The sequence below is a fragment of the Genypterus blacodes genome, unplaced genomic scaffold (assembly GCF_046128005.1).
Source record: "Genypterus blacodes isolate CSIRO-AG114 ecotype Tasmania unplaced genomic scaffold, CSIRO-AGI_Gbla_v1 ptg000070l_1, whole genome shotgun sequence".
NCBI classification, from domain to species: Eukaryota; Metazoa; Chordata; class Actinopteri; order Ophidiiformes; family Ophidiidae; genus Genypterus; species Genypterus blacodes.
In genome coordinates this window covers 5913393-5936347 of record NW_027466880.1, presented here as the reverse complement: position 1 = coordinate 5936347, position 22955 = coordinate 5913393, and the positions used below count along the sequence as shown (strand labels likewise).

General features: G+C 47.0%; 4 non-coding genes and 1 pseudogene across 4 annotated transcripts; all 5 read left to right on the top strand.

Annotated features, from left to right (window-relative positions):
* Window positions 1-2731: 2731 nt before the first annotated feature.
* LOC143005547 (5S ribosomal RNA) lies at window positions 2732-2850 on the top strand. Its single transcript, XR_012964053.1, has one exon. It is a non-coding gene; the product is annotated as a 5S ribosomal RNA (ribosomal RNA).
* A 466-nt stretch (window positions 2851-3316) lies between these two features.
* LOC143005542 (5S ribosomal RNA) lies at window positions 3317-3435 on the top strand. Its single transcript, XR_012964048.1, has one exon. It is a non-coding gene; the product is annotated as a 5S ribosomal RNA (ribosomal RNA).
* Window positions 3436-6134: 2699 nt separating this feature from the next.
* Window positions 6135-6253, top strand: LOC143005561 (5S ribosomal RNA). The gene has a single exon (XR_012964065.1). It is a non-coding gene; the product is annotated as a 5S ribosomal RNA (ribosomal RNA).
* A 15615-nt stretch (window positions 6254-21868) lies between these two features.
* On the top strand, window positions 21869-21987 carry LOC143005553 (5S ribosomal RNA). The gene has a single exon (XR_012964058.1). It is a non-coding gene; the product is annotated as a 5S ribosomal RNA (ribosomal RNA).
* Window positions 21988-22444: 457 nt separating this feature from the next.
* On the top strand, window positions 22445-22563 carry LOC143005569 (5S ribosomal RNA; annotated as a pseudogene).
* Window positions 22564-22955: the final 392 nt, after the last annotated feature.

Below are 22955 nucleotides of genomic sequence, written 5' to 3'. Positions count from 1 at the left end.
GAACCTGGAGAAAACGTAAAAAGCCCATATCTGTGACAAGGAAGGAGATAGAGAGCTAACATTTCAGACGCAGCATCCAGACAGAAATGCCATCAATTTGTGTAAATTTGGGACAAATTGGGGAATATTGAAAATTTTGGAAAAAAGTTGACCCCCGGGTCATCGATTTTTGAAACTGGAGAAAACTTAAAAAGCCCATATCTGTGACAAGGAAGGAGATAGAGAGCTAAAATTTCAGACGCAGCATCCAGACAGAAATGCCATCAATTTGTGTAAATTTTAGACAAAGTGGGGAATATTGAACATTTTCTAAAAATGTTGACCCGCAGGTCATCGATTCTTGTAACTAGAGAAAACTTGAAAAGCCCATGTCTGTGACAAGGAAGGAGATAGAGAGCTACAATTTCAGACGCAGCATCCAGGCAGAAATGCCATCAATGTGTGTAAATTTGGGGCAAATTGGGGAATATTGAAAATTTTCTAAAAATGTTGACCCGGGTCATCAATTTTTGAAACTGGAGAAAACTTGAAAAGCCCATATCTGTGACAAGGAAGGAGATAGAGAGCTACAATTTCAGACGCAGCATCCAGGCAGAAATGCCATCAATTTGTGTAAATTTGGGACAAATTGGGGAATATTGAAAATTTTCTAAAAATGTTGACCCGCGGGTTATCGATTCTTGTAACTAGAGAAAACTTGAAAAGCCCATGTCTGTGACAAGGAAGGAGATAGAGAGCTACAATTTCAGACACAGCATCCAGACACAAATGCCATCAATTTGTGTAAATTTGGGGCAAATTGGGGAATATTGGAAATTTTGAAAAAAGTTGACCCCTGGGTCATCGATTTTTGAAACTGGAGAAAACTTGAAAAGCCCATATCTGTGACAAGGAAGGAGATAGAGAGCTACAATTTCAGACGCAGCATCCAGACACAAATGCCATCAATTTGTGTAAATTTGGGACAAATTGGGGAATATTGAACATTTTGAAAAAAGTTGACCCCTGGGTCATCGATTTTTGAAACTGGAGAAAACTTGAAAAGCCCATATCTGTGACAAGGAAGGAGATAGAGAGCTACAATTTCAGACGCAGCATCCAGACACAAATGCCATCAATTTGTGTAAATTTGGGACAAATTGGGGAATATTGAACATTTTGAAAAAAGTTGACCCCCGGGTCATCGATTTTTGAAACTGGAGAAAACTTGAAAAGCCCATATCTGTGACAAGGAAGGAGATAGAGAGCTACAATTTCAGACGCAGCATCCAGGCAGAAATGCCATCAATTTGTGTAAATTTGGGACAAATTTGGGAATATTGAAAATTTTCTCAAAATGTTGACCCGGGTCATTGATTTTTGAACCTGGAGAAAACTTAAAAAGCCCATATCTGTGACAAGGAAGGAGATAGAGAGCTAACATTTCAGACGCAGCATCCAGACAGAAATGCCATCAATTTGTGTAAATTTGGGGCAAATTGGGGAATATTGAAAATTTTCTAAAAATGTTGACCCGCGGGTCATCGATTCTTGTAACTAGAGAAAACTTGAAAAGCCCATGTCTGTGACAAGGAAGGAGATAGAGAGCTAAAATTTCAGAGGCAGCATCCAGACAGAAATGCCATCAATTTGTGTAAATTTGGGGCAAATTGGGGAATATTGAAAATTTTCTAAAAATGTTGACCCGCGGGTCATCAATTTTTGAAACTGGAGAAAACTTGAAAAGCCCATATCTGTGACAAGGAAGGAGATAGAGAGCTAAAATTTCAGACACAGCATCCAGACACAAATGCCATCAATTTGTGTAAATTTGGGACAAATTGGGGAATATTGAACATTTTGGAAAAAAGTTGACCCCCGGGTCATCGATTTTTGAAACTGGAGAAAACTTAAAAAGCCCATATCTGTGACAAGGAAGGAGATAGAGAGCTACAATTTCAGACGCAGCATCCAGGCAGAAATGCCATCAATTTGTGTTAATTTGGGACAAATTTGGGAATATTGAAAATTTTCTAAAAATGTTGACCCGCGGGTCATCGATTCTTGTAACTAGAGAAAACTTGAAAAGCCCATGTCTGTGACAAGGAAGGAGATAGAGAGCTACAATTTCAGACGCAGCATCCAGGCAGAAATGCCATCAATGTGTGTAAATTTGAGACAAATTGGGGAATATTGAACATTTTCTAAAAATGTTGAGCTGCGGGTCATCGATTCTTGAAACTAGAGAAAACTTGAAAAGCGCATATCTGTGACAAGGAAGGAGATAGAGAGCTAAAATTTCAGACGCAGCATCCAGACAGAGATGCCATCAATTTGTGTACATTTGGGGCAAATTGGGGAATATTGAAAATTTTGGAAAAATGTTGACCCCCGGGTCATCAATTTTTGAAACTGGAGAAAACTTTAAAAGCCCATATCTGTGACAAGGAAGGAGATAGAGAGCTAAAATTTCAGACGCAGCATCCAGACAGAAATGCCATCAATTTGTGTAAATTTGTGGCAAATTGGGGAATATGGAAAATTTTCTAAAAATGTTGACCCGGGTCATTGATTTTTGAACCTGGAGAAAACTTAAAAAGCCCATATCTGTGACAAGGAAGGAGATAGAGAGCTAAAATTTCAGACGCAGCATCCAGACAGAAATGCCATCAATTTGTGTAAATTTGGGGCAAATTGGGGAATATTGAAAATTTTCTAAAAATGTTGACCCGCGGGTGTGGCTGCTCTCCTAGTTTACGGCCATACCACTCTGAACACGCCCGATCTCGTCTGATCTCAGAAGCTAAGCAGCGTCGGGCCAGGTTAGTACTTGGATGGGAGGCCGCATGGGAATACCCGGTGCCGTAAGCATTTTGGCCCTCTGAGCAGCAGGCCTCACCTGGTCCTCCTCCCTCATGTTTCACTCACTCTGTGAACACTAAAGTTCCCTTGGAGGAATAAAGTTGTATCTTATCTTATCTTATATGAAAGCATACATTCAGAAAATGAGTATTGCACATGGGCATAATATGAGAAGATTGAATGCACATGAGAAGTGAAGTACACCAGCCACTGTGTGACGATGATGATGATGATGATGATGATGATGATGATGATGATGATAGTGAGCGTCAGAGATGTTAGTGGTCCCTCTGTATGTTCCATGTGATGATTATCAGTTTCATTAGGTAAGACTTCATTATCCAGAAATGTGTGTTTCTGATGAAGGCATCATGTAAATTGTGATATACATGAACTTGAGTGTAGTCATGTGTACACGGTGACTTGAACTGGGTCTGTCTCACCTATAAAGAGCCTCTGTGTGGCTGCTCTCCTCGTTTACGGCCATACCACTCTGAACACGCCCGATCTCGTCTGATCTCGGAAGCTAATCAGCGTCGGGCCAGGTTAGTACTTGGATGGAAGACCGCCTGGGAATACCCGGTGCCGTAAGCATTTTGGCCCTCTGAGCAGCAGGCCTCACCTGGTCCTCCCCCCTCATGTTTCACTCCCTCTGTCAACACCCAATGTCCCTCGGGAGAATAAGTTGTATCTTATCTTATCTTATATGAAAGCATACATACATACACATCTATAAAGTGGACGTTAAAACTCAATACGCCGCCTCCGACTCCCGTCCTTCGGCACTACACTGGTGACCCTGACGCGAGTCTCGACGAAGTTTCCGAGACTGGACTGAACATGGCCGTTTTTCTCAAATTGCCGGAGTTTTGGGAGACGTCCGCGGCGGCATGGTTCGCACAGACGGAAGCTCAATTCGCCCTCTGCGGGATAACGGATGACGACACACGCTATTTCCACGTCGTCTCCGCACTGGGGAGCTCTACAGCGGCCCGGACAGTGGGGTTTATTACTTCTCTTCCTGCCCTGGAGAAATATGCAGCATTCAAGACTCTCCTGCTCAAAACCGTCGAGCTGTCACGGCCGGAACGAGCCCGACGCCTGTTCGCTATTCACGGCCTCGGAGACAGTAAGCCCTCAGAGCACATGGAGATGATGCTGAACCTGCTAGGTAAAGAAGAGCCAAATTTCCTGTTCATGGAACTGTTCCTTCGGCACATGCCGCCACACGTGCAAACAGCCTTAACTAATACAACTATCACGGAGCCACGAGCTTTCGCCAAGGAGGCTGATCGCTTTTTCCTGGCTACCCAGCGTTTCGCCCCTGAGGTGCTAGCCCCGACGCGCAGCTACATGCCCCCCAGCAGAGGAATGCTAACTACAGGAGACCCTGTGACTGCTGACGGCCGCACAAATTCAGGCATGTGCTACTTCCATGCGCGTTTCGGCGCTAAAGCTAAGAGATGCCGGCCCCCTTGCAACTATGGACCGGCGGGAAACGACAGGGCCCACGTTCAGTTGTAGCCGTGAGCGTGGGTGCAACAAGCAGACTACTATTCATTAAGGACACCCTCTCCAGGCGTAACTTCCTCTGCGACACCGGAGCTAACAGTAGCGTTTTGCCGGCCACGAGGAGTGACACCGCCAGCAGAGGCTACGGACCCCCATTGACGTCTGCTAACGACACCCCTATCCGCACCTATGGCACAAAGACTGTGAACCTGTGTCTCGAGGGCCGGCAGTTTACGTGGGATTTTGTTACGGCCGACATTTCCTTCCCCATCCTCGGTGCGGATTTCCTGTGCGCTCACGGACTACTAGTGGACGTCAAGAACAGCCGCTTGGTAGACGCATTGACATTCTCCTCGCTTGCTTGTGTCCGCGGTGAGGCAACATACGGCGGACTCTCCAGCTCTCTTGCTGAGGGGGACAGATATCAACGCCTACTTGGTGAGTTTCCCAGCCTGACGAAGCCCACCTTTTCCGCCACTACCATCAAGCACGGGGTTGAACACCACATTGACACTAAGGGCCCCCCGGTCTACGCTAGGGCCCGGCGGCTCAATCCTGTCAGGCTGGCAGTCGCCAGGTCAGAGTTTGCCAACATGGAGTGCCTGGGCATTATCCACCGCTCTGACAGCCCATGGGCCTCACCCCTCCACATCGTCCCTAAACCAGATGGTGGTTGTCGTCCGTGCGAAGACTACCGCCGCCTTAACGACGCTACCACACCGGACCGCTACCCGGTCCCCCACATCCAGGATTTCTCCGCACATCTGGCTGGCAAACTGGTTTTCTCCAAAGTGGATCTGGTGCGGGGCTACCACCAAGTCCCGGTGCACCCTGCAGACATCCCCAAAACGGCGGTGGTCACGCCGTTCGGACTGTTTGAGTTCCTGCGGAGGCCGTTTGGACTTAAGAACGCTGCACAGTCTTTCCAGCGGTTGATGGATTCGGCGCTAAGAGACATGCCGTTCATTTTCGTTTACCTAGACGATATTCTCGTTGCCAGCTCCTCGGAGGGAGAGCACCAAGTACACCTCCGGGATCTCTTCAAAAGGCTCGACCAGCACGGCTTGATTATCAACCCTGCGAAGTGCGTGTTCGGGTTGCCCTCCATCCAATTCCTCGGACATCTGGTGAGCAAAGAGGGGGCTGCCCCCCTCCCTGCAAAGGTGGAGGCCGTGTCCGCCTTTCCAAGACCGCACACAGCTCGTGCACTCCGGGAGTTTCTGGGGATGGTAACCTTTTATCACCGGTTCATCCGCCGGGCCGCCCACACTATGCGCCCGCTACACGAGGCTCTTAAGGGTAAGTCCCCCGGTCAGGCCGTCGACTGGACGGCTGAGAGGGATGCCGCGTTCGATGCCACCAAAGCCTCCCTGAGCCAAGCCACCATGCTGGCCCACCCGTCGCACAAGGCCCCCATCGCTATCACCACGGACGCGTCTGATTATGCTGTGGGAGAGGTGCACGAGCAATGGGTCGACGGCGCCTGGCAGCCACTCGTCTTTTTCAGCCGCCAGTTGACCCCCAGGGAGCGCAAGTACAGTGCGTTTGACAGAGAGCTCCTCGGCCTCTGGTTGGCAGTCCGCCATTTCAGGTTCCTACTTGAAGGTCGAGAGTTTACGGCATTCGTGGACCATAAGCCGCTCACGTTCTGCATGTCCAAGGTGGCCGAGCCTTGGTCGGCCCGCCAGCAGCGTCAGCTCTCCTTCATATCGGAATACACCACGGACATCCGACACGTCGCCGGAAAGGACAACGTGGTGCTCTGTGTGGCTGCTCTCCTCGTTTACAGCCATACCACTCTGAACACGCCCGATCTCGTCTGATCTCGGAAGCTAAGCAGCGTCGGGCCAGGTTAGTACTTGGATGGGAGACCGCCTGGGAATACCCGGTGCCGTTGTTGAGAATAATTGCTCTGAGCACAGTGCATGCACCTGGTGGGGTAGCACTGAGAGGGTGAAGTTGTAACTACATGTGTTGAGAACACCCGGCCTGATGTCATGTAGACGCCTGCTGCACCTGTTGTGTGAGAATGAATGGGTGCTGACGGATAGCTCGAGGTTGTGCTGTCACACCCCAGTAGGCACACAGTAACACTGCGATGGGAAGATTACTAGCAAACTCAGCCCCAGACCAACCAATAGGAAGAGTCCCAAGAAAGGCAAATCAGGGCCAAGGGGAAGGAAGGCGATGCCATTACTGTTTTTAGGGTTTGCAAGACTGCTTTACACGATTAAGATCAAACGAGTAATCATAATAGTGGCAAGTACCTATAAATTTAGGATAAAGGGGAAGGGCCTGGGGCGTGGAAAACCCAGGTCCAGAATAGTATATAAGGAGAAGACACAAGCCAGAGCAACCCCGGGGTTTTCCTCTCACTTGTTTCATTTGTACCTTGCTGCAAATAAACATTTTACTTGGATCTGAAGACTGGTTTCCTCAACTGCTTTTAGACTATAGCTGAAGACAAGTTTTTTACTAGCCAGAACCTTGAAGACTGATTAGAAGTGAACTATTGACGTACTATTGCCACGTCATTTGGCGAGCTAACAGCCAGGAGGGACGGTGTGGCCGAGGGACCAGTGGGGTCGTCAGAGGAGGTGGGACCAACCCAAGGGCCCAAAATCCACCAGAAAGGTGAGAAACAATTCCTTTTTTCTTTTTCCAAATTTATTGGGTGGCGTCCCTGGCCTTTGTCTGATCCCACGGTCACAAGGTATTGTCACCTCTCCCAAAAAGACCTAGATTTAGAGTTAATAGGATAAGTATTGACTAACAAATAAGAGTTGACAACTGTCGTCAGATCCAAGACTAAGAATGAATGTTGTGGCATGATGGGATGATGGACAAATGTCAATGAGTGATATTTAATTGTTTGATCTGTATGTGGCTTTGTTTGTCATTGGTCTGTGGGGCTGGTATGATCTATGCGTTCGTGAAATATGCAGAGAAACTCTCAAAGGAATCAGTAAGAAGGAGCATGAATATGAGTGTGAATGGAATTTAAGTAGGAGAGCATTTATTGTTGTGAAGTTATTTAAGGCAAAAATCTATACCACAGGGATGGTATGAGATAAGAGTAAAAGTATCGCTTGAGACGTCTGTCGCCGTGCCCTCTCTGGGGCGACACAAGCAGGGAAAAAAGAAATCTGAAGAAAAGTCGCCGTGCCCTCTCTGGGGCGACTCAGATGTAGAAGAGTACCGGGCAGGGAGCCCAGGGAAGTAACTGGCAGGAAGCCAGAAGAAGTACCGGGCAGAGAGCCCAGGGAAATAACTGGCAGAGAGCCAGGGGTAGTAACTGGCAGGAAGCCAGAGCATTTTGTTTTAAAAGGCCTTGTGTATATATGTGTAAATAGAGGATAAAGGAAGGAGTAGTGGTGAAAGAAAAAGTGATTAGGACTATAAATAGTATACGCTACATTTATGCATGAAATGTTATTTTTAATGTAAATAGAAGTGGAAATGAAGTTTGAATAAGTTGCCATGCTTGGAATTGTGAATAATGTCGCTGTGTTCTGATCTTAGAAGGTCAGCTTAGATAGCAATCTTGCATACGGTGTGCAAGTAGTTTAATATTTGGAAGAGTGTATGAGTAATAATCTAGAAATTGATCCATTTAGCAAAAGTTACTCCGCGTATAGGTTTAAAATAAGGGCTGCGAGCCTGTCTCCGTGGTGGGCATTTGTTTTAACATATGAAGATTTATGTCAACACCTGAGGAAGAGTAATCGTCTTACAAAGACACCCCCTCACCCCGCTTTACAGTATTTGAGTGCTCTGTGGGACACTGAAGTTGTGTGTGTAGGCAGCAACGAGCACCACAGAGAGAGGTGGAGAGACGGAGAGTGGTGGGAAGAAGGAATAGATCCTACCCAACTGCTAAACAGTGAGTCACACACAGAAAACGTGGGAGCTGTAACATGTGTAAGTGGGATTGATTGTATATCAGTGGACGCAACACACAGAGAAGATTCCCCATTTCCAGAGTATAGGGGATTTGTTGAATGGCAAAAGATAATATTGGGACAGGACATTTTGTATGATAACCGACCAAAATACCCCGGACTCAGAGTAGAGAGAGTAGAGTGGGCAGATCATCATAGAAGGTGATGTAGTGATACATACAAATACCCAGAGGTGAATCAGTGAGCAAAGTGAAGTCGGAGTTGGCTGAAGCTGGAGGATAGGTGGCACCAGAAGGGAGTGCGTTTAAGACAAAGTAAACAGACCAAAGTGCAAGGTCATGGGGGTCAAGCTGAGTAAACAATCTGACGAATTGACACCCGCTGAGCTTATCATGCTGCGTCATCCTACACAGAAAAGGAAAATTCAAAAGTGTATGAGCAGATGGAACAGGATCACAGCAGGCCATAATAAGTGGCCCGTACAGGAAACCTTTGATCTAAAAAATTGTGACAATGTGGAAGAGGAGCTAAGGCGTAAAGATAAAAGAAACGACCAAAAACATCAGAAGGAGAGACTGAAGAACGCAGAACAGAAGGATATTCTGCAGTACTTTAAAATGGAGGGTACACATAGGCAGATGTTAATGCAGGAAGCATCAGCCCCTCCTCCCCCGTATGGAAAAGAACATGCAGGACAGTACCCACTAAGGACTGGCGGAGTAGATGGTAAAGTAACAGGGACATTAGTGGTAACAATGAAATCAGGAAAACATTCAGGTGGAAAAAGAAAGGTCCCCAGGTAAAAAAGGGAACTAAGGTATGATGAAGAAACAGAAGAGCAAGACAACAGGTCACTGAACTCAGACTCTAGTGATTCCGGGTCCAGTGAGGTGTTGGGAGCAAGCAGCCTGAAGGCAGGCATACACTCCAGTAAAGAACCAGATCCAGAGCCAATACCGCGTGGCATGTGTCATGCTACATCTGAGATACAGCTGCCAATCGGAAGAGATAGCTCAAGAGGAGGAGCACCCTCAAGAAGAGCTAGGGATAGAGAGGCAGGAACATACCTAACACCCCAAGGGATACACCATAGGACCACTAGAAGGAGTAGTCTGCCAGAAGAGTTAGCCTATAGGCAACTCCCGGAAACAGGAGACAGGCCACAAGAATATTTAGACAGATGCAATCGGGACCTGTTAATAGAATGGAGCCGTATGGAACAGCAGAAGGTCAGAGAGGCTACAAGCCTGACGAAGGAGGCGGAAAGACGCAGGACAGGACTAGTGGAGGTAGAACAAGACAAGCGCCAGGCACAATGGGAACAGTCACCCTACAGAGCCTGGGGGTCACCAGACATGAAATGTGCAGGGGATACGGCAAAAGAGACGGAAAGATTACGGAGAATGCTGGACGAGGTGGAGAGAGAAGTAGTGAATGAAATCAACAGAACACGTGAGTTAAACGAATCATTGCTGCAGGAAGAGCTCGACAAGGAACGTGAGCTCAACGAAGCACGTCGTATAGGCGGTTTTGATGATTATGATGACAGAGAGGGATGCGAAATAACTGAACAACAGCTTACAGTGGATATAGAGTTATCAGAAGCAACTGGAACAGGGGAAATGGACCTGAGGAGCGGAAAAATACCCTATGCGCGCAATCAGACCACAAGGAAAAAACCCTATGCATACAAAAGGCCCACAAGAACAACACTCGGTCTACAAAGTAGGGCAGACAGGAAAGCACCTGCAGCAGAATGCCAATCAAAGGATGGAACAAGAGATGATGACGGGAGCCACGGACATGCCATGGGTCCACTGCTGGTAAAAGGACCAGGTAACACAGAGAGGTATGTGCCATGGGGATTTATGGACATCACAGGATTAATAAACCGTCTTCCCGCACTAACAGAAGGAGCTGATAGATGGATAGCAGCATTTGAAGACAACACGGGCGGGATAAAACTGGCTGCTGGAGACATCAAAGCACTACTGATGAAGATCACGGGTCAACATGTGTCTGGAGAGATCTTTGAAGAAGCAGGGGTGGTAGGACTGACAAAGAGCCACAATTATGACCACACCCCTTTTAACGCTGTTCGGGGACAGGTATGGAAAACCTTGAGAGACAAATATCCCTCTAAAATGGATCCTTCAAAATTAGAAAGGGAAAGTTTGAAGGATGAAGACAGCCCTCTGCAGTTCCTGCATCAGTTCCAACGGAAATGGAAGACAGAGACAGGCAGTGAATGGAATGTGAATGAATCATCAAAGGCTCTGTTTAAGTTGTATGTAAAGAATGCCATGCCAAAGGAGATACAACATAAGCTGAATGGAGTTGTTGGGCTGATGAAGTTGGACTGGCCTGTGTTCACTGAACACCTCGTACACTACGTGGATGTCTACAGAAATGAGAAACGGGCTTCTGAGGAGCAGAACAGAATGCTGGCTGGTAAGCTAACCCAGCTACAGATAGGAGAACTGACAAAACAAAAGAAGGACCGTGAAAAGGCGAAAAACCAGGCGCCAGTGACGGTGGCTGCTCCTGAATTCAAGCCTGAGGGGACCACGGAAAAACAAACGGAAGTACAGGTGACACAAGCTCCAGTGTATACCGCAACAGTGGCCCCTGCCCAAGGACAGCAAATGATCCCCACTAACCCAGCAGGTTATCCTACAGGACAACAGCCTGTCCACGCACCCATGCAGCAGGCCCCTCCAATTCATGTGCACCTCAATTCGGGGGGACAAGGCAACTATCCGCCGCCCGGAAGAGGGAGGCCAATGCAGAATATAGGACCACCCCAGCGTGGAAGATGGAGAGGACCTCCACCAACACGATATCAACGAGGACCTGACCAGACGTTGCACGACCAACAGCAGACACAATACTCCCAAAATGGTCCACCAACACCGGTAGGTCGACAACAGCTGCAGTGCTGGGGATGTGGAGTGACGGGACACGTACAGAGAGACTGTCCTACCAACCCATGGCCTGGAGCATCAAATCAGGGCCTGTGGATGGGACCTGCAGCCCAGTGGCAATAGGGGAGCCCAGAGAAACAAGAAGGGGAAGTGATAACACCTGTACTCACGCAACAGCCACAAAGTGAACCTACCATAGACGTTATAATACAAAATCGGCAGCATAAATTTATGGTAGATACAGGTGCCACATACTCATGCATAGGCAGAGATGGAGCCGGACTTCCCCTTTCGGCATCGAAAATACGAACAGTTGGTTTCTCTGGGAAAACACAAATAATACCCCTGACTGAACCGGTTCCAATGAAAATAGGAGACAAAGTAGTATGTGCACCTATGTTATATTCAGCAGACACACCAATCAATTTACTAGGGCGTGATATACTGTGCCAGTTAAATGCCACAATAATGTGTTCACCTAATGGCATATACTTTGATGTCCCAAATAAGGTCAGCCCTCACACAAGCCCCATGATGTCCCAAGTGGCAACGACAGACTTTTCACAAAATACAGGCCAAAGGAGAGATGCACGAGTGTTTTGGATCAGGCTAACCTCACCAGATGCATTTCTGATACATGCATGGGAAACATGGAAGCCGCTGATAATCCATCAGTTTGAGAAGGCACGGGAGCCAAGTCTTCCGCTACATTGTACGATGCTATATGACGGAGATCAAGACCACGATGACTATGAGACGTGCTGGGTTGAAGCAATGAATAACCATACGACAGTCCTCCAGTATGATGCCATCATTGTGGGACCCCAAGGAGCAGCTGCTGAGGTGATAGGTACGGAGGAGGTAAAAGAATGGTTCCAAGTACCGGGATCATCGCCACACATCACCTTGCTGATAGCAGAAAACTTTGAGTCACATGATTTAGGACCAATGATGAAGAAGGCACAACTAGTACAGGAATGGACACCTACAGACTGTAAAGCCATTTGCATTTCCTCTGACGGGCAGTTCCTCAAGATCAGCATAACAACAGCAGACGAGGCCATAGCAGAAGAGGTGCAGTTACCCAGACATGATAGGAAACAAATGATGGTTGCAAAAGAGCATGAAGCTTTGTTGGAGCAAGTTCCGCCACAAGTATGGTCAGCACACAAGACAGATGTAGGTCTCGTAAAATCAGCGGAGCCCCTATATGTTCACATAAAACCAGAAGTTAGGTTACCGAGGCAGAAACAGTATCCTTTAAAACAAGAAGCTGTTGCAGGAATAAGGCCCATCATCTCAGGACTGGTAGAAGCAGGAGTTTTAGTGAAAACTAATAGTGCATGCAACACACCTATTTTTCCAATACGAAAGCCAAATGGAAATGACTATAGATTGGTGCATGATTTAAGGGCAGTTAATGCTGTTGTTGCAGAAGAAATACCTGTTGTCCCAGACCCACATACTTTGCTGTCTAACATACCTCCAGGAACAAAGTGGTACACAGTGATTGATTTGTGCTCTGCCTTCTTCAGTGTTCCAGTTCATCCGCAGTCGCAGTTCCTATTTGCGTTTACCTATGAGGGGGAACAGTATACTTATACACGTCTCCCTCAGGGTTTTGTTCACTCCCCGTCAATATTTAACCGAGTTTTAGCGAATGATCTCAGCCATCTGGACATACAGTCTACCACCTTAATGTATGTGGATGACATTTTGATATGCTCTAGCAGCAAAGAACAGTGTGAAAAAGATTCACTCACAGTCCTAACAGTTTTAGCTGAAGGAGGACACAAAGTGAGCAAAAGTAAACTACAGTTTTGTCAAACATCTGTAGAATATTTGGGCAGACAGTTGAGTGAGGAAGGAAGGCATATTGCCCCCTCCCAGCTGATGGCCATAAGTCAAGCCCCTAAGCCTCAAACAGTAGGCCAGATGTTATCTTTCCTGGGAATGACAGGATATAGCAGACCATGGATATGTGACTATGCCATTAAAACAGCTCCATTAAGAGCTTTGATACGAGCAGCTGGACAAACCCCACAGTCAGCGCAACTCCAATGGACTGAGGAAGCAGAAGGAGCGTTTCAGCTCCTTAAGAAAGATATGCAGACTGCCCCAGTTTTAGCCAATCTCGACTATCGCAAGCCATTTCACCTGTACGTAGCTGAAAGACAGGGACATGCATGTGCGGTATTGATGCAGGTGTCTCCTACCGGTAAGCAACCAATAGCGTACTATAGCACCAAATTAGATAGGGTAGAGGAAGGGCTGCCACCCTGCTACCAGGGATTAGCGGCGGCTGCATTTGCCTACAAAAAGGCGTCAGTGTTAACCATGGGACACCCTGTAATACTATATACGTCTCACCAACTGCATGCAATGCTTACCGGCCCACGTTTTGTAATAACCCAGGCCAGGCGAACAGGCTATGAGGTCCTGTTGTCAGGGTCAGAGCTAACAATACAGCGATGCACCACGATAAATCCAGCAACACGAATGGTTTTGCCTACTGAAGGGGAGCCTCATGACTGCCTTAAAGAAACAGATAGTTTTATGCAAGTACGCGACAACCTGTACAACCAGCCGATTCCGTCGGACATAGTTTTGTTTGTAGATGGATCTTGTGTACGAGGAGACACAGGAACAAAAGCTGGCTATGGCATAGTTCAGCTCAATATTGACGACACATTTACCCAAATACAATCAGTGAGCCTCGACCAACCGTGTTCTGCACAATTGGCAGAAATTAAAGCTTTAACAGCAGCATGCAAACTGGCTTCGGGCAAACGTGCCACCATTTATACAGACAGTGCCTATGGGTATGGCGTATGCCATATTAATGCCAGCATTTGGAAACAACGAGGATTTATTCGTGCAGATGGCACGCCGGTGGCGCATGGGCAAGCAGTGATAGAATTAATACAGGCCATGCAGCTTCCCACCCAATTGGCTATAGTCAAATGTGCAGCACATCAGCTGAATGATTCATCAGTGGCTAGAGGTAATAATCATGCAGATGCTGCAGCAAAAGCGGCAACGGGACAGGCCACTCAGGGGCCCATACTGTTTGAACAGGATTGTGCCCCCATAACCAACATGGCTTCATTGATACAGGCGCAGAACAGGGTTTCTGAAGCAGAACAAAGGTTATGGCTCCAAAGGGGGGCCATACGAACGGCCACTCCACACAATGGGTTATGGAGGAGTAGCCATGGGCATTTTGTGTTGCCTTTATCGTTATTGGTAATTGCAATCAAGACAGTACATGAACCTGACCACTGTTCCAGAGTTCAAGTGTTGAGAAAGTTGCAGGCTGTATGGTGGTCACCATACATGGCTGCGATGGTTGACAGAGAACTATCCATATGCCAACATTGTCCAAAGTATAATGTTAGAAAAATGTTTACTCATCCATTGGCACATATTCCAGTGCCTGAAGGTCCGTTTAAGCACCTGATGATGGATTTTGTGGACATGATTGACAGGGTACAGGGAAAAAGATACCTATTGGTGGTTGTGTGTCGGTTTAGTAGGTGGGTTGAAGCTTGTGCGACAGCTAGAAATGACCATAGAGTAGTAGCTAAGTTTTTGTGTATGGAGGTTTTCCCCAGGTTTGGAATACCAGACACTATCTCATCAGATAGTGGACCACATTTTATCTCACGGGTAATCAAAGAGATGTTCAGTAGATTGGGCATCAAACAGAAATTTGGCTGTGTCTACCATCCGCAATCACAAGGCTCGGTGGAACGAGCAAATGGGGTTTTGAAAACTAAAATCGCTAAGATTGCTGCCGATAGCAACCATAAGCTCACGTGGGTGGATGCTTTACCAATTGCTTTAATGGCCATGCGCTCCCAAACTAACCGACTAACACATCTAACTCCCCATGAAATGCTTACAGGTCGCCCGATGCCCCTTCCACAACACAGAGGGCCGACGGAGGGGCCTCCATTGCAGCAGCTGGAACGAGAGCTGGGCGATTATCTAAGAGCTTTGTCTCAAATTCACAGGCTTGTGTTTCAACAGGTGAAAGAGGCCAACAGCAAAGACGACACACACATCCCAGTAGATGTCCGTGACATCCAGGTGGGAGACCAAGTGTATATACGGGTTTTTAGACGTCAGTGGAACGAGCCTCGTAGAGACGGGCCTTTTAAAGTGGTGCTCACTACGCCCACTGCTTTGAAAGTTGAAGGTAAGCCATTTTGGTTCCATCGCAACCACTGCACCCGCCATCGACCGCCTGACCCGCCTGGTCACTTTCCTGACCAACTAGGCACCACTGACTCACGGCAGCATGCTGAAGGGGACGCGCAACGCGGCCCCCAGACCACGCCCGCTAACACTAGCCCTGCCCATAGTAGCTCAAGAGACTCAAGCTCCTCTCACGCACAGCGACGGTCGGCCAGACTACGGGCTCACCGTCAACAAAGTAGTTCGAGCGGTTCTACTAGTAGTTCTGGCTCGACTGATGGACAGGTGTCGCCTGATCCTGCAACAGGGGAAGTGCCTACAGGCAGCGGTGAAAGAGCAGTTGAGGACCATGCTGTGTCACGTACTGATGACGCTCCTGATGTGCAAGCAGGGCCATCAGGAATTCAGACGTCTGCCGGGTCGCCGCCACCCGCCTCACCCACAGGGGAGGTGGGCCCACCGACTCCAGACTACCCGCCAACGCCGGGCCACGATTGGTCTGATTCAGATTAGTTGGTTTGCCCTTATAGTGCTAACCTTGGGAGGGTTAGCAAGGGGGGAAGTTATATTAACCAACACACACCAATCAAACACTCAGCACCCACTAGATGGATGTGCCATGGCCATGATTACGTTAGCAACTAACAAGGGCATAGTGGATAAAGGGGTAGTCACACCAACAGTGTATATAAAAGCGGACATCTATGAACATGTGTTGGCAATAGCCTATGCCACAGCCGAACCAGTAGGGAAGGAATGGCTGGGTTATCCGCTCAACGCAGAATGCCGGGGAGAAGGGATGGTGATCATTCAGGTAAAATGCACAAACATCGCATGCCAACATCAGGGAACAGGACAGGAAATGACAATAGGGGAAGCAAGAGATAAAATACAATTAGCAAACAAACGACACAAGAGGGATCTGGAAAAACTACGATCTACACAATGGAGTAGTAACATGTTTCAGACATGGCTTAGATTCTCAGCGGAGGAAATGGCTGCAGCCAAGAAAGAGAAACGGGAATGCATTGCCTGCTATAATGCGAAAAGAATTCCACAGTTCAAAATACTGCCGGGAAGCGCAATAGGAAGCTGCCCATATTTTAACGAGGGCAGGTGTTTCGCTCAGTGTGCAATGCATATGGCAGGGAAAACAAAGGGATGGAGCAAAGATGATGAAATTTGCCCACACCGGCTCCAATATACAGGATATGATGTTACCACGGTAATTCCCCCAGTAGTTCACAAACCAGATGGATTGATTTTTCCTTTCTGCATAGTAAGAGGGAGAGAACTAGAAAACGTCGCTAATGCAAAAACAGGGGCAATGACAGATGCAGCAGGACTGATACAATGCGGCATGGAAACATGGTATCCAATAATAGAGACAGGGAACACCACAACTACCACCAAGTCATGTACCACCAGGCCAAAAGCCCGCATTCAATGCAAGCAGGTGATACCCAATGGAGGTCGTGTAACTTACGAACAGAACTCCTCCTACATGGCTCAATACCGCCTGGCAGATTTTGGACAGGGTACAGAGCCACTAGGAGATATCTTCTGGATATGTGAGCACAATACTACACTATTGTCTAAATTACCACCCAATTGGACAGGTATGTGTGCACCATTAATGTTAACAGGTCAGCTATCTCTAATAACGCAACAAGACACTCTGGACCACCCCAGAAATAGGAGAGATACCGAGAACTCCAATGGCAAAACCTATATGGACGACAGTCAGGAGCATGGCTGGGATTGGAAAAATACAGATGAAGTGTACATTAGTTGGGACCAAGTCCCATACGGGATCCCTGAAGAACACACTGCTATAGGAACAGAATGGGTAAAAAGTGGACGAGCAGTAGGATCAGTTCCATTTGTAGGACCCATCAACAATGCCCAGTACATAGCACGGAATAGCCGATGGGTGAATTACCTATGGTATAATCAACAGAGATTTATCAACTTCACTATAGTAGGGATAGGTCTGATAAGAGAACAACTGCATGCTACATCCATTATGACCCTACAGAACAGATTTATCCTGGAAGCAAGAATGGCTGCAGACCAAGGCGTTTGTGATGTTATCGGAGAAGAATGTTGTACCCTGATCCCGTTACATACAGGACCAAAAGGCAATTTGACGCGGGTCCTGTCAGAAATGAAACGCATGCGACATGAACACGTTAAAAATTCTAATTGGAATACACAGTTGAAAGGTTTCTGGGATTGGCTGGGAAAATTGGGATGGCTGAAATGGCTAAAGACAATTGGAATAGCATTAGGAGGAATAGTGCTGATAGTACTAGTTATAATTGGGTGTGTTATACCATTGCTGCGCGTCCTAATCCTCCGCATGATTAAAGGAGTAACGGGACAATTTCCAGTAATCCAGATACAGGTAGACGCCGATCAGGTAGAACACATACACATGACAGGGTATGAGCCCACTGAACTGATGGCAGGGGGTGTGCCCGATGAAAAATGCTACGCTTACAGTGAATCACCATCCACTCTCCCAAACGGTATGTAGAAAAGTAGATAAAAGTAGTTTTAGAAATATAGCAGTGTATAATTATATAAACTGTACATAGTAATTGTAAATATTTTCATCACAGACGGTGCCCCAAAAATGGCGGAGGCATTCTATGCCAGCCAGCAGGCACCTCCAGATATGGACCCAGGGCAGAGCCACAGGCCAAATGGACCAAACAACACACCAATATATACAGGAACACCACACCCAGAGATAGATAGATATAGTTCACTTAGGCAACCAGGCAAAGACGGAGTGAGTCCGTGGCAGGAGGAGCAGCATGATTTTCCCATCCAGGTGCTGGAGAACCCCAGGAGAGTCCAGTACCTGATGCCCCCGCCAGTGACACCATCGATGGGACCTCCTCCGAATCCATGGTCATCGCCCATCATGGAACCGGAACAACGCTTCAGCCCAGAGAGCCCTGAGGACCCAGACGATCAAGGCCTCTCACCAAGTCCAGGACAATCGAGCAGAGGCATCCCGCTGATACCCACTCAGAATCTACGCACCGCAAGGGTAACGCCTGAGGTCCGACAACATCCTGCCGCACCTCCATCTCCCGACGCCACCCCTCAACTTCCCAACTTCACGCCTCAACTACCGGATTTCACGATTGACGATCTCAGACACATAACTAGGTTTGTGTCACGCCCGCTCAGCCTGCTTACCACTCCAGGTGACCTCCGGGAGGACATTTTGAGTATGAGTAAAGATGTGTTCACCCAGCTGCAAGCAGGCCTGTCTGACAGAGCACGAAGATTATTGTGCGCCACCAGAAGGGCTCTATACGCTCGTCGGAAAAGTCAGCGGGTTAGACAACTAGAAGCTGACAATCTGCGTCTAAGGCAGATAGAGAGGCAGAGCCATGTATTACAAGAACAAGCGAACCATCTGCAAGACGAGAATGACCTGATGCAGTATACAGTATCACAACTGCGCCGTGCCAATGCTTTACTGATCCATTTCTGTCAAGGGCGGCTGCGAGGTCAGACAGCAGCTCTCAGTGGACTGGAAGTCCAAATGAGGGGAAACACAATGGGAGGTGTTCCACCACCGGCACGGGAGCAGGGCCAAGATTGGAGACGTGGACGAACATAAAGCCAATGGCAGATTAAGACATACTGAATGAAGCTGTACAGGCCGTTTTTGGCAATGACCAATTAGAAGAAGAAGACATGGTAATAGAAGACGATAATATACCCTACGAAGTAATGTACATAAGCAGATGGGAGCAATGGAAAATGCTACGTGACCAAAATGTTTTAGCTGGAAGAACTGTAGGAGGATGGGACTATGGTGATTTTTTGACTCCCAAAATCCAGTTCATAAACGAGCATACAGACATTGCATCCCTGGCCCCTGGACCCAAGGTAATTAACACCCTGGTAGGAACAGTGTCAACCCTTACTGATGTAAAGACTGAATGGCATGCGCCATGGATAACAGCATCAGATCCCGTCACGCCACATCTATCCTGGGAAACGTTACCCAGCATCGAGCAAAAACAAAAAGATGTCAGGGCAAGGCACCTGCACGAACTGTTTCAACAGATATTGGAGCAGGGTGACATGCAGTATTGGGATGAAGGGTTTGGAGTGTTAACCGGATATGAGCGAAGGCAGCCTATCACAGCGGTTCATCCACAATTGTTTGTACAGAAGTTGACATACCATGTATTTGTGATATATTACTTGTTTTTGTGGAAACACCTGTATCCAGATCAGAGCAGAAGCCCTTTACGGTGTACCCAGGGTCTAACGACACCCGATATCTGCTGGCTGCCTACAGCAAGAAAGTTGTGACAAACATTCTGGACGGAGGTCACAGAATCATTTGGTCTGACACAACACACGAAATGCGTCAGTGGCTGCATTTAATATCCCTCAAAGATAAAAGGGTGACAGAGGTCATTAGGCCACATGGCCCCATGCGTCGGCTCTGTGCCAACGGAGAAGGGCTAGCGCCGTACAATGGGGAGTTCATCCGGAGAGCGGTGGAGTTCTATGATGCCGTAGAGGCAGAAAAGGCGGCGGAGTAGATAGAAACTTACAGTCAATGGCGGAGATGGAGATGAATGTATGATCAAGATTGTTATAATACTAAGACTTTAAAAGGACTCAGTCCTACTGATAGTCGCCAGAGTTGTTTTACTTTGTTAATCAAAGGCATTATCCTCTTACAGGATGTGTTTAAGCTACAACCCAGGCATGAAAGTAATAGGAGATTGACCTGTGGTGAGAGGGGAGTAGGAGCAGGCTGGGAGGAACCCCATATTATGGCTGCCCCAAGGCAGATATATTTTTTGTACTATGTTAAAACAAAAAGAAAATCCTTCTATAAACAAATCCTAAAGAGGCAGTGCTCCTCACAAGTCGCACCGAAAGGATTACTCCTTTCCGAACGCCCCACAGAGTCAACTGGTCAACAGTGGATATGGGATGATGCTTTTTGGAATGGGTAAAGCTCCATATATACCTGCATATATATATATATATATCGGTAGCAGTAGGTCACTAATCATAGAGCGCATGAGCACTTATGTTACCCAGATATATCATTGTGTTATTTTGTCATATGTTGCTCACATATACCATTGCGGTTACTTATGTTACTTCTGTTTATTTCTTTATGACTGGTTTGTTTTTGTTATGAGAAATGTGTACAATGACTGCTAGCTGGCCACCTGGAGAGGGTTTTACCTTGGCCAGATGTAATGGGAGGATGTTTCCCTCTCCATGTCGCTAGATTCAGCTGGAAGGCCAGACAAGGAGGATCACTGCGTAGTCTCACATGGATTTAGTCCAGGAGGATAAGGGATGACAGTCGGTTGTGTTTTGCAGCTGAGTTGTCATCTGCTGCAGTGAACCTCATTGTCAGGAATTAGAAGAATCAGAGGGTGTTTGATTTCTTTATTATTCACATTGTATGTATTTTAGACTAGTCACTGTCACATTGCATGTATTTTAAGGTTTATCACCATCACTTTGCATGATTGCAGAAGGTATTTCCCATTTATCATTCATTGGGTGGTCCTTTCAGGACCAAAGGGGGGAATGTTGAGAATAATTGCTCTGAGCACAGTGCATGCACCTGGTGGGGTAGCACTGAGAGGGTGAAGTTGTAACTACATGTGTTGAGAACACCCGGCCTGATGTCATGTAGACGCCTGCTGCACCTGTTGTGTGAGAATGAATGGGTGCTGACGGATAGCTCGAGGTTGTGCTGTCACACCCCAGTAGGCACACAGTAACACTGCGATGGGAAGATTACTAGCAAACTCAGCCCCAGACCAACCAATAGGAAGAGTCCCAAGAAAAGCGAATCAGGGCCAAGGGGAAGGAAGGCTGTTTTTAGGGTTTGCAAGACTGCTTTACACGATTAAGATCAAACGAGTAATCATAATAGTGGCAAGTACCTATAAATTTAGGATAAAGGGGAAGGGCCTGGGGCGTGGAAAACCCAGGTCCAGAATAGTATATAAGGAGAAGACAAGGAGACACAAGCCAGAGCAACCCCGGGGTTTTCCTCTCACTTGTTTCATTTGTACCTTGCTGCAAATAAACATTTTACTTGGATCTGAAGACTGGTTTCCTCAACTGCTTTTAGACTATAGCTGAAGACAAGTTTTTTACTAGCCAGAACCTTGAAGACTGATTAGAAGTGAACTATTGACGTACTATTGCCACGTCACCGTAAGCATTTTGGCCCTCTGAGCAGCAGGCCTCACCTAATCCTCCTCCCTCATGTTTCACTCCCTCTGTCAACACGCAATTTCCCTCGGGAGAATAAAGTTGTATCTTATCTTATCTGAAATGTTAGTGTTCTTCTGATGAAGGCATCATGTAAATTGTGATATACACGAACTTGAGTGTAGTCATGTGTACACGGTGACTTGAACTTGGTCTGTCTCACCTATAAAGAGCCTCTGTGTGGCTGCTCTCCTATTTTACGGCCATACCACTCTGAACACGCCCGATCTCGTCTGATCTCAGAAGCTAAGCAGCGTTGGACCAGGTTTGTACTTGGATGGGAGACCGCCTGGGAATACCCGGTGCCGTAAGCATTTTGGCCCTCTGAGCAGCAGGCCTCACCGGGTCCTCCTCCCTCATGTTTCACTCCCTCTGTAAACACGCAATTTCCCTCGGGAGAATAAAGTTGTATTTTATCTTATCTTATATGAAAGCATACATTCAGAAAATGAGTATTGCACATGGTCATAATATGAGAAGATTGAATGCACATGAGAAGTGAAGTACACGAGCCACTGCGTGACGATGATGATGATGACGATGATGATGATGATGAAAGTGAGCGTCAGAGATGTTAGTGGTCCCTCTTTATGTTCTATATGATGATTATCAGTTTCATTAGGTAAGACTTCATTATCCAGAAATGTGTGTTTCTGATGAAGGCATCATGTAAATTGTGATATACATGAACTTGAGTGTAGTCATGTGTACACGGTGACTTGAACTGGGTCCGTCTCACCTATGAAGAGCCTCTGTGTGGCTGCTCTCTTCGTTTACGGCCATACCACTCTGAACACGCCCGATCTTGTCTGATCTCGGAAGCTAAGCAGCGTCGGGCCAAGTTGGTACTTGGATGGGAGACCGCCTGGGAATACCCGGTGCAGTAAGCATTTTGGCCCTCTGAGCAGCAGGCCTCACCTGGTCCTCCTCCCTCATGTTTCACTCCCTCTGTGAACACGCAATTTCCCTCAGGAGAATAAAGTTGTATCCTATCTTATCTTATATGAAAGAAAACATTCAGAAAATGAGTATTGCCCATGGGCATAATATGAGAAGATTGAATGCACATGAGAAGTGAAGTACACGAGCCACTGTGTGACGATGATGATGATGATGATGATGATGATGATGATGATGATGAAAGTGAGCGTCAGAGATGTAAGTGGTCCCTCTGTATGTTCTATGTAATGATTATCAGTTTCATTAGGTAAGACTTCATTATCCAGAAATGTGTGTTTCTGATGAAGGCATCATGTAAATTGTGATATACATGAACTTGAGT